Source organism: Natator depressus, chromosome 8 (genome assembly GCF_965152275.1).
Source record: "Natator depressus isolate rNatDep1 chromosome 8, rNatDep2.hap1, whole genome shotgun sequence".
NCBI classification, from domain to species: Eukaryota; Metazoa; Chordata; order Testudines; family Cheloniidae; genus Natator; species Natator depressus.
In genome coordinates this window covers 90,460,886-90,473,040 of record NC_134241.1, presented here as the reverse complement: position 1 = coordinate 90,473,040, position 12,155 = coordinate 90,460,886, and the positions used below count along the sequence as shown (strand labels likewise).

General features: G+C 43.5%; 1 protein-coding gene across 9 annotated transcripts in view; it reads left to right on the top strand.

Annotated features, from left to right (window-relative positions):
- NFIA (nuclear factor I A) overlaps positions 1-12,155 on the top strand; it is a 450,646-nt gene that overhangs the window by 365,175 nt on the left and 73,316 nt on the right. The window lies entirely within an intron of this gene.

Sequence of the window (12,155 nt, the reverse complement as noted above, 5' to 3'; positions counted from 1 at the left end):
GGTGACAGAGAGCTTGGGTGACGGAGAGCGAGTTGTAGACAAAGTGGTTGGCTCTGGTTCAGCTTGAGAAGTTGATTGTGTAGGCTTATCTGCTAGTGGTTGAAAAACATGGTGATCAGCAACTGTCGCTGTTGACTCTTGAGCTGCTCAAACATTTCTTGATACGGTCTCAAATCATCCGTAATACTACGTGTGATTTTGAGGCTTCATTCCATAGAGGGATCGTATTCAGAAATTAAATCATTGAAGTGTTTCGCTGCTTGGAACACTTCAGCAATTTTATGAAAATTCCAACTTGCTGGCTCTTCCTGTTAGTTGTCATCATCTCGTCTTCTGTAGACGATTTTATCGGTGCCTCTAACTCTTCATTAGCCATTGTTTCTCTGTGGCCCACAATTAATTCTTCAATTTCTTCCTCAAGGATATCGACAAAGCCATCACTACCCACTTGCCTGGCCACCTGAACAATCCATTTCACTTCTTTGTCAATGGTTGGGAAACCCTTAAAATCATTCACACATTCTTTCCATAGGTTTCACCAACATGCATTGACTGTTTCAGGCTTGATTGCATCTATTGCCTGTTTAATATAAGTGATGCAATCGGCAAAGTTGAAGGATTTCCAACACCCCATCACATTAAGATTGGGATCAGCATCCATAGCGCTACGTATCCGTGAGAACGTAAGCCTCGTGTACGTGGCCTTGAAACAGCAAATCACGCCTTGGTCGAGAGGTTGGAGGATGGAGGTGGTATTGGGAGGAGAAAGACAACTTCAACGTCGTTATGCGCAAACTGGAGTGCCTCAGGTTGGCCAGGAGCATTGTTTACGATCAGCAACACTTTAAAGTCAAGTCCTTTCTCTTCGAGGTACCGCTTGACCTCTGGAATGAAACACTTGTGGAACCAATCCAGAAATAATGCTGCTGTCACCCAAGCCTTTTTATTTGATTGCCAGAACACAGGCAGGAGATTTTTGTTCTTGCCTTTTAGGCCACGGGGATTTGCAGCCCTGTTTAGCAAGCCCGGCTTTATTAAATGTCCAGCCGCATTGCCACAAAAAAACACAGTCACATGGTCTTTAGCTGCTTTGAAGCCAGGGGCTTGTCTTTCTTATTTCAAAATGCAAGTGCGATTAGGCATTTTTTTCCAGAAGAGCCCAGTCTCGTCAGCATTAAAAACTTGTTCCGGAACATAGCCCTTTTCTGCTATGATTTTCTTTAGTTGTTCGGGGCAGGCTTTTGCTACCTCTTCATTGGCAGATGCAGCTTCACCAGTAGTCTGCATGTTTTTGAGGTTGAAGCGGTTCCTAAAACTGTTAAGCCAACGTTGGCTGGCTTTTAATTCCTTCTCATCAGAAGGCTGTCCCTCTTTGGCGGGAGGTTTGAACAGTGCGTAGAGGCTAAGAGCCTTTTCTTGCAACATGTTGCCATCGATAGGCACACGTTTACGGTTCATGTCTTCCAGCCATAAGTTTAATGCCTTTTCAGTCTTTACTAAAGTCTTATCACACTCCTGGCTCATCACCTTAGCAGTTATTGGAGCACTTGATGCCACGGCTTGACGAATTTCTCTCTCTCGAATCTTGATGGCATGGATGTTAGATTCATGTGGTCATATTTACGTGCCATGTTGGAGACCGACATAGCGTCTCTCAATAAGTCCAACACACAGCCAGTTTTTCCTCCAGCGTTGGAACAGATCACTGTTTCTTCGGCTGAGCACCAGATGAAGTAGTTGGCTTGCGTTTAGGGGCCATGTTGTACGAAAAATACGTATCTTTAAACATTAGAATCACACTCAGCGCGGTGAGATGCTCACACTATGAGAGGCACGCGGAAACTGAGACCGACTGAGGGAACAGCAGATTCACGTCTCCCTTCTCATGCTCACTCCGGGGCATACGCTCATTGAGTAGAATGGTGGGCGGACTATTGAAATTGTTTTTTTTTCTTTTTTTCTGCCGAGTGCGTGTAGTTGAATTTGCGTAAGTTAAATGCGTGTATGATGCGACTCCACTGTATTTAATGCCACAAATGACGTGAAAAAAATTCTACGTTTTTAACATATAATAAGCACTTTGAGTTTTAATGTTTAATTCGTCTGATTGACATATGCAAAGGGAGCTTAAACACTGAAACCATCTTAATAGTTGATGTAGCCCATCAAAGCCCAGAGCAATTATACTGTATACAATGGTAAAATATGTTTACAACAGAGCCCGTTGCTACTGTGAATATTTCTGATACTCTTAACTGAGGCTGGTCACTGTGGAGGGTTTAGCCTGCATTGCCAGACAGTAGCATAAGAGTGATTTGTTCAGCAAGATTTTCTTACATCCCATCAAAACATGTCCTATTGGATGATCTGTCCATGATCAACATGGGAACATGTTGATTACTTCCCTTGAGGAAAGGGGAAGGTTGGATAGCCGTGTGGGACTATCTCCCTGAATGTGCCTTTGGGGAAAAGACAGGTGTTGAAGACAGCAGCCACCAGCGGCCACACCCAGTTCCCCAGAGGACCCACATAAAAGGTAATACAGCCCCAGACTAAACAAGGAGACTCACCTAGGCGCAGCTTCTTATCCTGTATCTAGGAGTAGAAGGAGCCTGTATGTGTGTGCAGTTTCTGCGGGAATCTGCATGTGTTTGGGCATTTGATTAGTTTTGAGGAGAAGGGAGCAGCATGTGCATGAGAGAGATTTGGGGATGCAAGGAATGAAAGAGAGAGTGTACGTGTTCTTGTGTGTGGAGAGAAAGAGTTTTTGGCGGCAGAGGCAGCAGAGTGTGTGTGGTAGAAGATTAAGAATGGGAGATTTCACAGAGATTTGGAACGGGGGTCATGAGAGAGTGGGAAGAAAGGATAGCAAGAGGATTGAAAGTTGGAAGGAGGAAGAGAATACAATGTGGAAGAAAGAAAGATGGCGGGGGGGAAAGGAGAGAACAATTATTACATCATATAGAAAACATGATAGTGAAGAAAGACAGAGGCAAAGATAATGAGATATGTATGAGAGAAAAGGAAAAATAGTGTAGTGACCAAAGAAAGAAAAGAACAAATGCAAGAGTGAGAAGGTAAATGGTTAAAAGTTTTGACGTAGAAAGGGGAGATTCAAAAGGATTCAATAAATAATTAAATTAACAACGTTTCTGAAAGGGGTGTGTGCTGGGGATAGAAGTTTGCCTCGGGCTAGCCACGGCTGGCTATCCTGCCTCTCTCCCCATTTGCTCTTTTTATATTGGTGCTGTTTGTGTCCCTCCTGACTTGTTTTTCTGTGGTTGGATCTGTGAGTGGGTCCTTTGAGGGTGGACTCAGGGGATGCCTGCAAAATGACTGGAGATCAGAACAGCCTTGCTCCCAACTTGCAGAAAGCAGCACAAAGCTACTCTGAGACTGCTATTCCAGACGATGGGGAGGGATAGTACCCCCCTGCTTTCCAAAGGCATTGGATGACTTTATCTATGCTCTGTGCAGCCCACCAGTATTGACCATCCACAATCCCACCCCCCTGCACTTCTGCTTTAAAGGGCTGCACTGGCTCTCAGCTCCTTGACAAGCAAATTGTGTGCAGAGCCCTGGCACAGGGTCTGCACCCGCCACCCATTGTCAGCATGCCATTTCCACTGCATTCTGGGCTGCGTGCACCCAAGGAAAGGTCCAGAGCACAGAGCACTCTGTGTATTACATCTGGGGTACTTTTCACAAGCAAGTGTGTGGTGCTTTATTTATGCTTCAGACATGACAGCCAAAGCAAAAACCAACATTAATTCCATGTTCCTTGTAGTGTACTTGTCGAGTCCCATATCCATTTGCCTGCACTTGAATGCTTCTGTGGAGCTCTGAGGCCTAAGAAGACTGGAGTCTGCCAAAAAAGATGAATTTCCTTTCACAACAGGAAGGCTTGGGAAGTAAAACAAAGCAGACATGTTGTAAATTACTTCTGCTTTTCAAATACCTTTTGCAGTATTCTCCTTACCATTACTTTATCTTAGCACTTTCAGTACATAACTCTTGTTAACTGAGAAGAAGGGCAAGAGAAAAGATAAAGATGATGTTAGGTAAGAAACCTAGGGAATATCAAACTGGCTTTGGATTTGGGTACAGGCATTGGCTTTTGTTCAGTTCTGTTTCAGCTATATTTTGTAAACTTGTTTAAAGGCATAATTGCTAGTAAATGCTTGCAGCGTCTGTTTTTGGCTCCATCATAGTCAAAATGCACCCTGTAAGGCTGAAACGCATACAACTGTATTCCACTTGTGCATTTTTCTAGTGAGTTCTCTAATGCAATACAGATGTGACGTCCATTGTACCTTATCAGGCATTTTTGTGGTGTGCTTTACTGTACATTAGCAACTTCAATTTCAGATTTCTCAGTCAAGTTTCTTGTATTTATAGACTAGGGGGTGGGAATGCTGATTAAAGTGTAATCCTCACAGTATTCTAATAATCAACCTTGCCAGCATGGGGAAGAACAACCTGCACCTTCCTGTGTCAGTCTGGTCCCTGTTCCCCACAAGGGCATTGACTCCGAGGGAGTCAGGATGTTTGCACTGCCTGAACTCCCTTGGGGGTCTGATGGGGAGAATGCAGTTTTAAGTTCCACAGGGGATGCACTGGATCAACACCAAATCCCTCTTCAAACAGCACATGTTGGCCCGGGGTTCTACTTCTCTACTGTTGAAAGGATGTTTGTGTAGTTTTGTGTCACTGCAGCCCATTCTCCTTCTCTCCCCCAGTGGTTTTTCTGCCACCAGAGACTCTGTGCAAAGACCTCAAATGTGAGAAAAAACAAGCGACTGGATTGCAGTCCAAACTGCACTGGAATTCATTCACTGCAAAGCAGCACCAACACAGTATTAAAGCATAATGTTTTCATTGCATGAGTGAAATACGTATTGTACAGTTACAATAGCTCATGGAATTAAGTTATTACTTAAGACCATAATAAATGACACAGCCCATGCTAGATCACATTAGTTCTTCTTCAAGTGCTCATCCACATATATTCCACTCTTATTAGTCAGAAATGAATCGAGGACTTCATACTTGCCTAGTGGGTATCAGAGTAGGCATGTGTCCTGGTACCTTTCTCCCTCACCCCTAGGCCCTTTTCCATATAATAGTCCATCATGACCCCGTTGAAACCCTTGGAGTTTATGCACCAGCTCCTAAAAGGAAAGGGAAGAACCAAGCAGACAGACTGTCATCAGGTTCCTTTCACACCAGAGAGCCTCAGTACCTCCGAGAAGGAGGCTGTGTGCTTCAGCCTCTGCAATATTCTCCTCCCACACTACAGCTACATCAAAATGGTCAAGAGTTGCTCCATAAACAGTGCACTCTCCCTGCCATTTGGGAATTCCTTTTTTCCTGGAGTCATGGAACCTAAGAACATCCAACCCCTAGGTTTCAGAGATAGTCTCAGTCAGATATTCTCTGCAGTTCCGTGCTATCCCTACTTATGACCCCCTTTCCTCGTCACTTTTCAGGGACCCCTCTGATGAGAGACTGTTTCCTCAGGAGGTGGAGTAACTTCTGTCTCTCAGCACAAGAGAAGCAGGTTCTCTGCAGTTTAGGGGGAAGAGTTTTTATTCTGATTACTTCCTAAAATCACAGAAGGTCTCAATACTTTCTTCTACTTCCACTTCAGAATGGTAACTCTAGCTTCTATAATTCCATCACTAGATCTGTAGGACTGTTTTGTGACTCTCAATCTGCAAGATGCCCGCTTCCACATCTCCATACAGCGACACACAGAAAGTACCTAAAGTTTTAGACTCATAGACTTTGTCAGAAGGGTCCATCATGATTATCTAGTCTGACCTCCTGCACTTTTCCGGCCACAGAACCTCACCCACCCACTACTGTAATAGACCCCTAGCCTCTGGCTGAGTTACTGAAGTGTTCAAATCATTATTTAAAGACTTCAAATGACAGAGAATCCACCATTTACCCTAATTTAAACCAGCAAGTGAACCGTGCCCCATACTGCAGAGGAAGGCGAAACCACCCCCACCCCACCCACCCCCCGCCAGGTCTCTGCCAGTCTGACCCAGGGAAAATTCCTTCCCGACCCCAAATATGGTGATCAGTTAGACCCTGAGCATGTGGGCAAGACCCTCCAGCCAGTCACCTGGGAAAGAATTATCTGTAGTAACTCAGAGCCCTCCCCATTGGATACATTTGCTGCTAGTGGTCACAGATCGGCTACATGCCATTGTAGGCAGTCTCATCATACCGTCTCCTCCATAAACTTATCAAGTTCAGTCTTGAAGCCGGTTAGGTTTTTTTACCCCCACTGCTCCCCTGGGAGGCTGTTCCAGAACTTCACTCCTCTGGTGGTTAGAAACCTTCATCTAATTTCATGCCTAAACTTGTTGATGGCTAGTTTATATTCATTTGTTCTTGTGTCCATACTAGTGCTTAACTTAAATAACTCCTCTCCCTTTTTTAATTCCCATTATTAATATTACCTACCTACCTAGCGCCAAGGTCCTAGCAGTTGTTGCCGCCCGTCTGAGAAACCGGGAAACGATAGTTTACCCATAGCTACATGAGTGGCTCGTCCAAAGTAAATTGCCTCAGCGGGTGGAAAGTTTCATTCGGTGGATTCTCCAGCTCTTTATGACCCTACACTTAAATATCAACACAGAGATGGCCCAGGTAACACCTACATAGAGGATAGAATTCACAGGGATAATGTTAGACTCCACAACAGGCAGAGGTTTTCTTCCCCAAGGCAGATTTGAGGCCATGTCCAACCTTATCAATCAACGTAAAGAAGATCTGCATACCACCATGAGGACTAGTGTAAGTCTCTGCAGGCATGTGGCCTCCTGCACGTTCATCGTGTAGTGTATCAGACTACATCTTCATTTAAAGCGGGGTTAGTTAAAATTGGTGTACTTGCGGTATAGACATGGGATGGCTATGCCTCTACTAGTCCTTCTCACATCATTGAATTGATGGCAAGTGTGCAGGGAGTACTTTTCTCTCCATCCCTCCCAACCAAGACCTTAGTTATGGATGGATTGTTCTGCGATGAGGAACACATCTGGACCATCATCACGCACAAAGTCTATGGGCACATGAGGAGACTCAACTACACGTAAATGTATTAGAGTTCAGAGCAGTTTGCCTAGCCTGTGTTGCTTTCCTACCAATGATCCAAGGACTGACAAATCAAATTATGACTGAAAATGATCATGTTTTTTACAAGTAGGCAGGGGAGAAGCCCAATTGTCTCCTTTATGTTGGGAAGCAATTCAGTGATGTAACTGGTTTGTTCGGGATCACATATTTCCCATAAACTACATCTTCCAGGTCTGCAGATGGCTCTAGGAGGGTGGTGAAGCACTGGAATAGGTTACCTAGGAAGGTGGTGGAATCTCCATCCTTAGAGGTTTTTAAGGCCTATCTTGACAAAGCCTTGGCAGGGATGATTTAGTTGGTGTTGGTCCTGCTTTGAGCAGGGGATTGGACTAGATGACCTCCTGAGGTCTCTTCCAACCCTAATCTTCTATGATTCTAGCAGAACCTCTGACCAGACAATTTTTGTCATGCCATGAGTATGATCAAGTATTGTGTTGTCAGATGCATCTTCCTCAAGTAGGATCGTCCATCAATATTTGCAAACCCAGAACATTTCTCAAATTCTGCTTTAAAAAAGGAGGTGTAAGCCCAGGATCATTATTGGATGCATTCCTCACTCAGTGGTCCCCAGGGATGAGATGTGCTTACCCTCCAATCTCTCTGACTTCCAGTGTGCTCAGAACGTTCAGAGAGGACATTCACGGTCATCATGATAGCACCTGCCTGGCTAAGATAATTTTGGTATCCAGATCAGATACTCCTATCAGTTTCTCCACCAAGACCCTTGCTTCTTCTACCAGGCTTAATATCTCAGGACAGTAGGAATTTTTACATCCAAATTCAGTCTCCCTCTACCTGGCAGCTTGAACTATTAGTTAGATGTGAGACCTAGAAAGATCATGTGCCTCAGATATCCAGATCATTTTCATTCAAAGTAGAAGAATTCCACCAGGCTAACTTGGGCTGCTAAGTGGAAGACATTTGGGATTTGGTGTGAGCAACCACCATTACAACTAATTTGGATTATGTGTGCTCTCTAAAGAGTTCTAATTATGCCTAGTAAAGTACACCTGGCAGACATATCTGCATATCTCACTTCCCACTCCAACCCCATTCAAAGCTACACATTTCCCCCTGACTATAGTTACATTTCTTAAGGGCCTTATGCACATTTTTCCATCAGTCAAGGAAACTCTTCCTTCTTAATGTGCTCCTTCTTAATGTGCTCCAAGTTTAATGGGCCCCGATTGGAACCCCTGGCAATCTGTTTTGTGTTGTGCCTATCTATGCGCCTATCTGTTGCCTTTTAATGGCAATCGCATCTGCCAGAAGAATTGGGGAAATGCAAACTCTCATGGCAGACCCTCCCTATGTAGTATTTTGTAAGGATAAAGTATTACTCATACCCATCCCAAGCTCTTGCCTAAGGTCCTCATGTATTTCCACTTCAACCAAATGATTCATTTACCAGTATTGTTCCTTAAGCCACATTAAGCACTCTTTACATGTTCTCAGAGCCTGATCCTTTCATTTTAAAAGAATCAAACTCTCCAGAGTTTTCTCAAGGCTATTTGTAGCATTTGCTGACAGAATGAAAGGTCAAGCGATATCGGCACAAGTGAGTATCGGGATGTTTTAGCTAGTTTAGATCCCCCAGCTCGGTTTAGGGCTCATTCCACTAGGGCTGAGGCAGCTTCTGCAGATTCCATCTCAGACTTTTTTTTACTAAGCATTATTCCCTCATGGAAGCATTGAAGTATGAAGTTTCTTTTTTCAGAGCTGTGCTGCAGTCTGTGTTGTCGTAGACACTTTCACATCAGGTCTTCTTCTTCTTCAATGCTTAGCCAGTTGGCCGTAGCGATCGTTCACCATTTGGTCCGTTCTTGCGCAACCACAAAAGCTTGACGGCCTGAGAGTCCAACATCGGAACAGACTTGATGAACCCATGTAATAGGGGGGTCTGCCTCTGGGCCGCCTCCACCCACATCAGGTCACCACTTGTGCCCTCCTTCCCCACTACTGTGGAGTCCTATAACATCTGGATTCTGCAGTGGCGAAGGAACTGAATGGCTGTTGGACCCACACTGCCCTTGATGTCCATGGTACAGACTATGATGACATTCAGGGTGCATGCATGGCCCCAATGCACACCACTGGCCAAAAGATCCCAATCTTGAATGCATGGGGCACGTGCATACCAAGAGTGAAATACATATGAACATCTTGAAGAACTCCAGGTTCCGTAAGATAAATAATTTTTCTTTCCTAAATGGTTTTTGCTTTCATATCGTTTGGATCCAAATGCCTCCTTATCCTTGCTGTTTGCATAACAGTATCCCAATATAAGCTGCCCAACGGCTTTCAAGATTTTTGTAAGATTTTTCTTTAAGCAATACTTATTCTAAGAGCAATACTACTTATCAACTTTTTTCTGAAATATCATATCAGCAATTTACAGTTCCTGCTGCTTTAAGTTTCATGTGTTTGTAGGAGCACTTAGCATCAAGTCTTTTATATCACAATCTATTACTCACAGGTGCTACATGATACAGGATTGTGTTAGCACTTTATAGATCTTTTATCAGATAAGTGTTTGTGTTTCTGTGCCAGGCAATCAGAATGAGACTTCTGCCTGGCTAGTGAGTTACTAACCGACACGAGTTAAAAAAAACAAAAACCTTTCCATACCTGCTTTTTTATGGATAAGTTAGAGTCTGATTGGCTGAGGCCAACAAAAGATCCAGAACTAAATGTAAGCCAGTAAAAATGCAGCAGGGAAATATTGATGCTTTGAGCATCAATATTTTTCAATAACATTCATCAGGTAAAATGTTTAACTTGTTTGCTATTATGAACAGTAGTTGTGACAGTGAATTATCACAGGATCAGCAGCTCAGCTTTTCTCCTGCAATGTGTGTAGCAAGAGACCATTATCCTATGACCACATTCCATTCAGTTGGAATTATCTCTCCAGAATCATGGCAGTTAGAGATGGAAAAACTTGTTGGATCATCCAGTCCATCTCTTTGCAGTACAGTAATATTTTTAATGAATTCCCTGAGTTTATATAAAGAGTTGTAAATTATTGGGTTTCCATATCTCCCCAAGGAGTGTTGTCAACCTATGTCAGGTGATATTCAGTCTAAATATGGCCTGGTCAGTTTTAATAATAATACTCTTATATGGATTGTCCATCTAAAGATCTCGTAGCGCTTACCTGCCCTTTGTTAATTCACTTCAGAGAGGTACTCAGTTCAGCATGAGCCAAGAAAGGTCGATCAGTGAAGTGCTGTAGCTCTGCTTTTTACATCTTTTTACACCCCAAAATGTATGGGGTGCTTCATTTCAAACATGGGTTCATTTGAGAGTGGCCAACCTGTGTATAAATCCCAGGATAAGATTACAGTGGGAATGATTCTGGTATGAGGGCTGCACCTCAGATTTGCAATGTAAACTGAGTTCCTGGCTGGCCTGGTGCTTGGGTCACTCAGACATATTATGCTGAATGACTTCAACATCCATGTGGACAATAGATCTCATGGGCATCATGACAGCCATGGGACCATCTGAGATGCCTTCTGGCTCTACACGCCAGTGGAATATTCTGAGTCTTGTTTTCAGATGCGCGCGTGGAAAATTATATTTTAATCAGGTTTAAATCATTACCTCCTCCAAGATGAAAACAAGACTCACCTTTGCTCTCATCTTGGTGCAGGACCTGTGTCATAAATCTATCTGCAGCAGTCTGTGGACCCAGTTAGGCTTTAGATTTCTTTAAGGGCTGAGTTTTATTCTGCCACCTCCTTCTGTTTAACAGATATGCATGTTGGGGAGACAGTGAGATGATTTGGGCTGCAATTCCATTATTGTGTGGATGGTTTACGGCATCACCACTAGGCAAAAGCACCCTCTTCCCTCTGAATTTAGCTGAACATTTATGGCCATTTCTTGCTGATTCAGAACTTGTCACTGATGTTACTGCTTTGCGAACTCCAAATTGGACTGCTGCAATGCATCTGCCCTTGAAGACCATTTGAAAAGTACAGCTTGTACAGAATGTGACTGATTGCATAGTGTGGTTTGTCTTGACAGCTGGGTTGCATTTTACTAACAGTCTTTGGGTCTGAATGGGTAAGAGACAGAGGTGGTGTTTTTTGGTAGGAGCATTCTCCTATGGAATGCTGGTCCAAAAGAGCTCAGGTATACTGGCTCATCAGGGCATGAGGAAGTCTTAGTCACTTGCTCAGGCAGTTACTAGGATGGAAGGATTGTGAGATCTGAACTAGGTGCATTTTGGAGCAGGTGGCAAATCTTAGTTAGCTTAGTTGCCAACACGTAGTGCATGCTGTTTCCATTTTTTGTGCGCGGCTGCATTTTATAAAATAGATAACGAAAATATTCACAGTTTGTTCCCATTACACATCCAAACAGAGAAGCTACCAAAAAGACAGAGCAGAGCTCAAATGAGCTGAATATTCTTATTTACAGAGGTGGGGGAGGGAAACACAGGGTGGTCTAGTGGTTAGAACAAATGACTGTGGGATCCTTGAGTAGGTTTCTTGACCTCCCTTTGCATCAGTGAAAGCATCTGTGAAACTTTGTGAAGGAAGCTCACCACAAAACAGATGTAGGGCTATCTTGGGTAAATAGATTACCAAAAAAAAAAAAAGAGAGAAAAGCTACACATTTTACAAAACGCAGCTGTGTAAATATTGTGTGGGACAGGGAAGAGTTGGAGAGGTGGAACACACACCCTTTCTTTTTTTGCAGAAGCTCTGCTCTGTGCACTGTTTATTACCATTACCAGTACAACCATCACTATATTGCATAGCACACAGTGCAGCTACTGTGTCCCATACACAGACTTTCATCTTTTTTTAAAGGGGAAAAACAAGCCTTATTTTAAAGTAAACATGTTTTCAAAATAAAAATGTGCAAGGGGGCAGGGGAAACGGAGAGGGAAGGATACCGGAATGGGAAGAGGAAGCATCTCCCTTTTTTTCTTCTCTGAGCTCTCTATTGGTTCCTTGTATGTTGTTTACATGTTAAATGAACCCTGACCT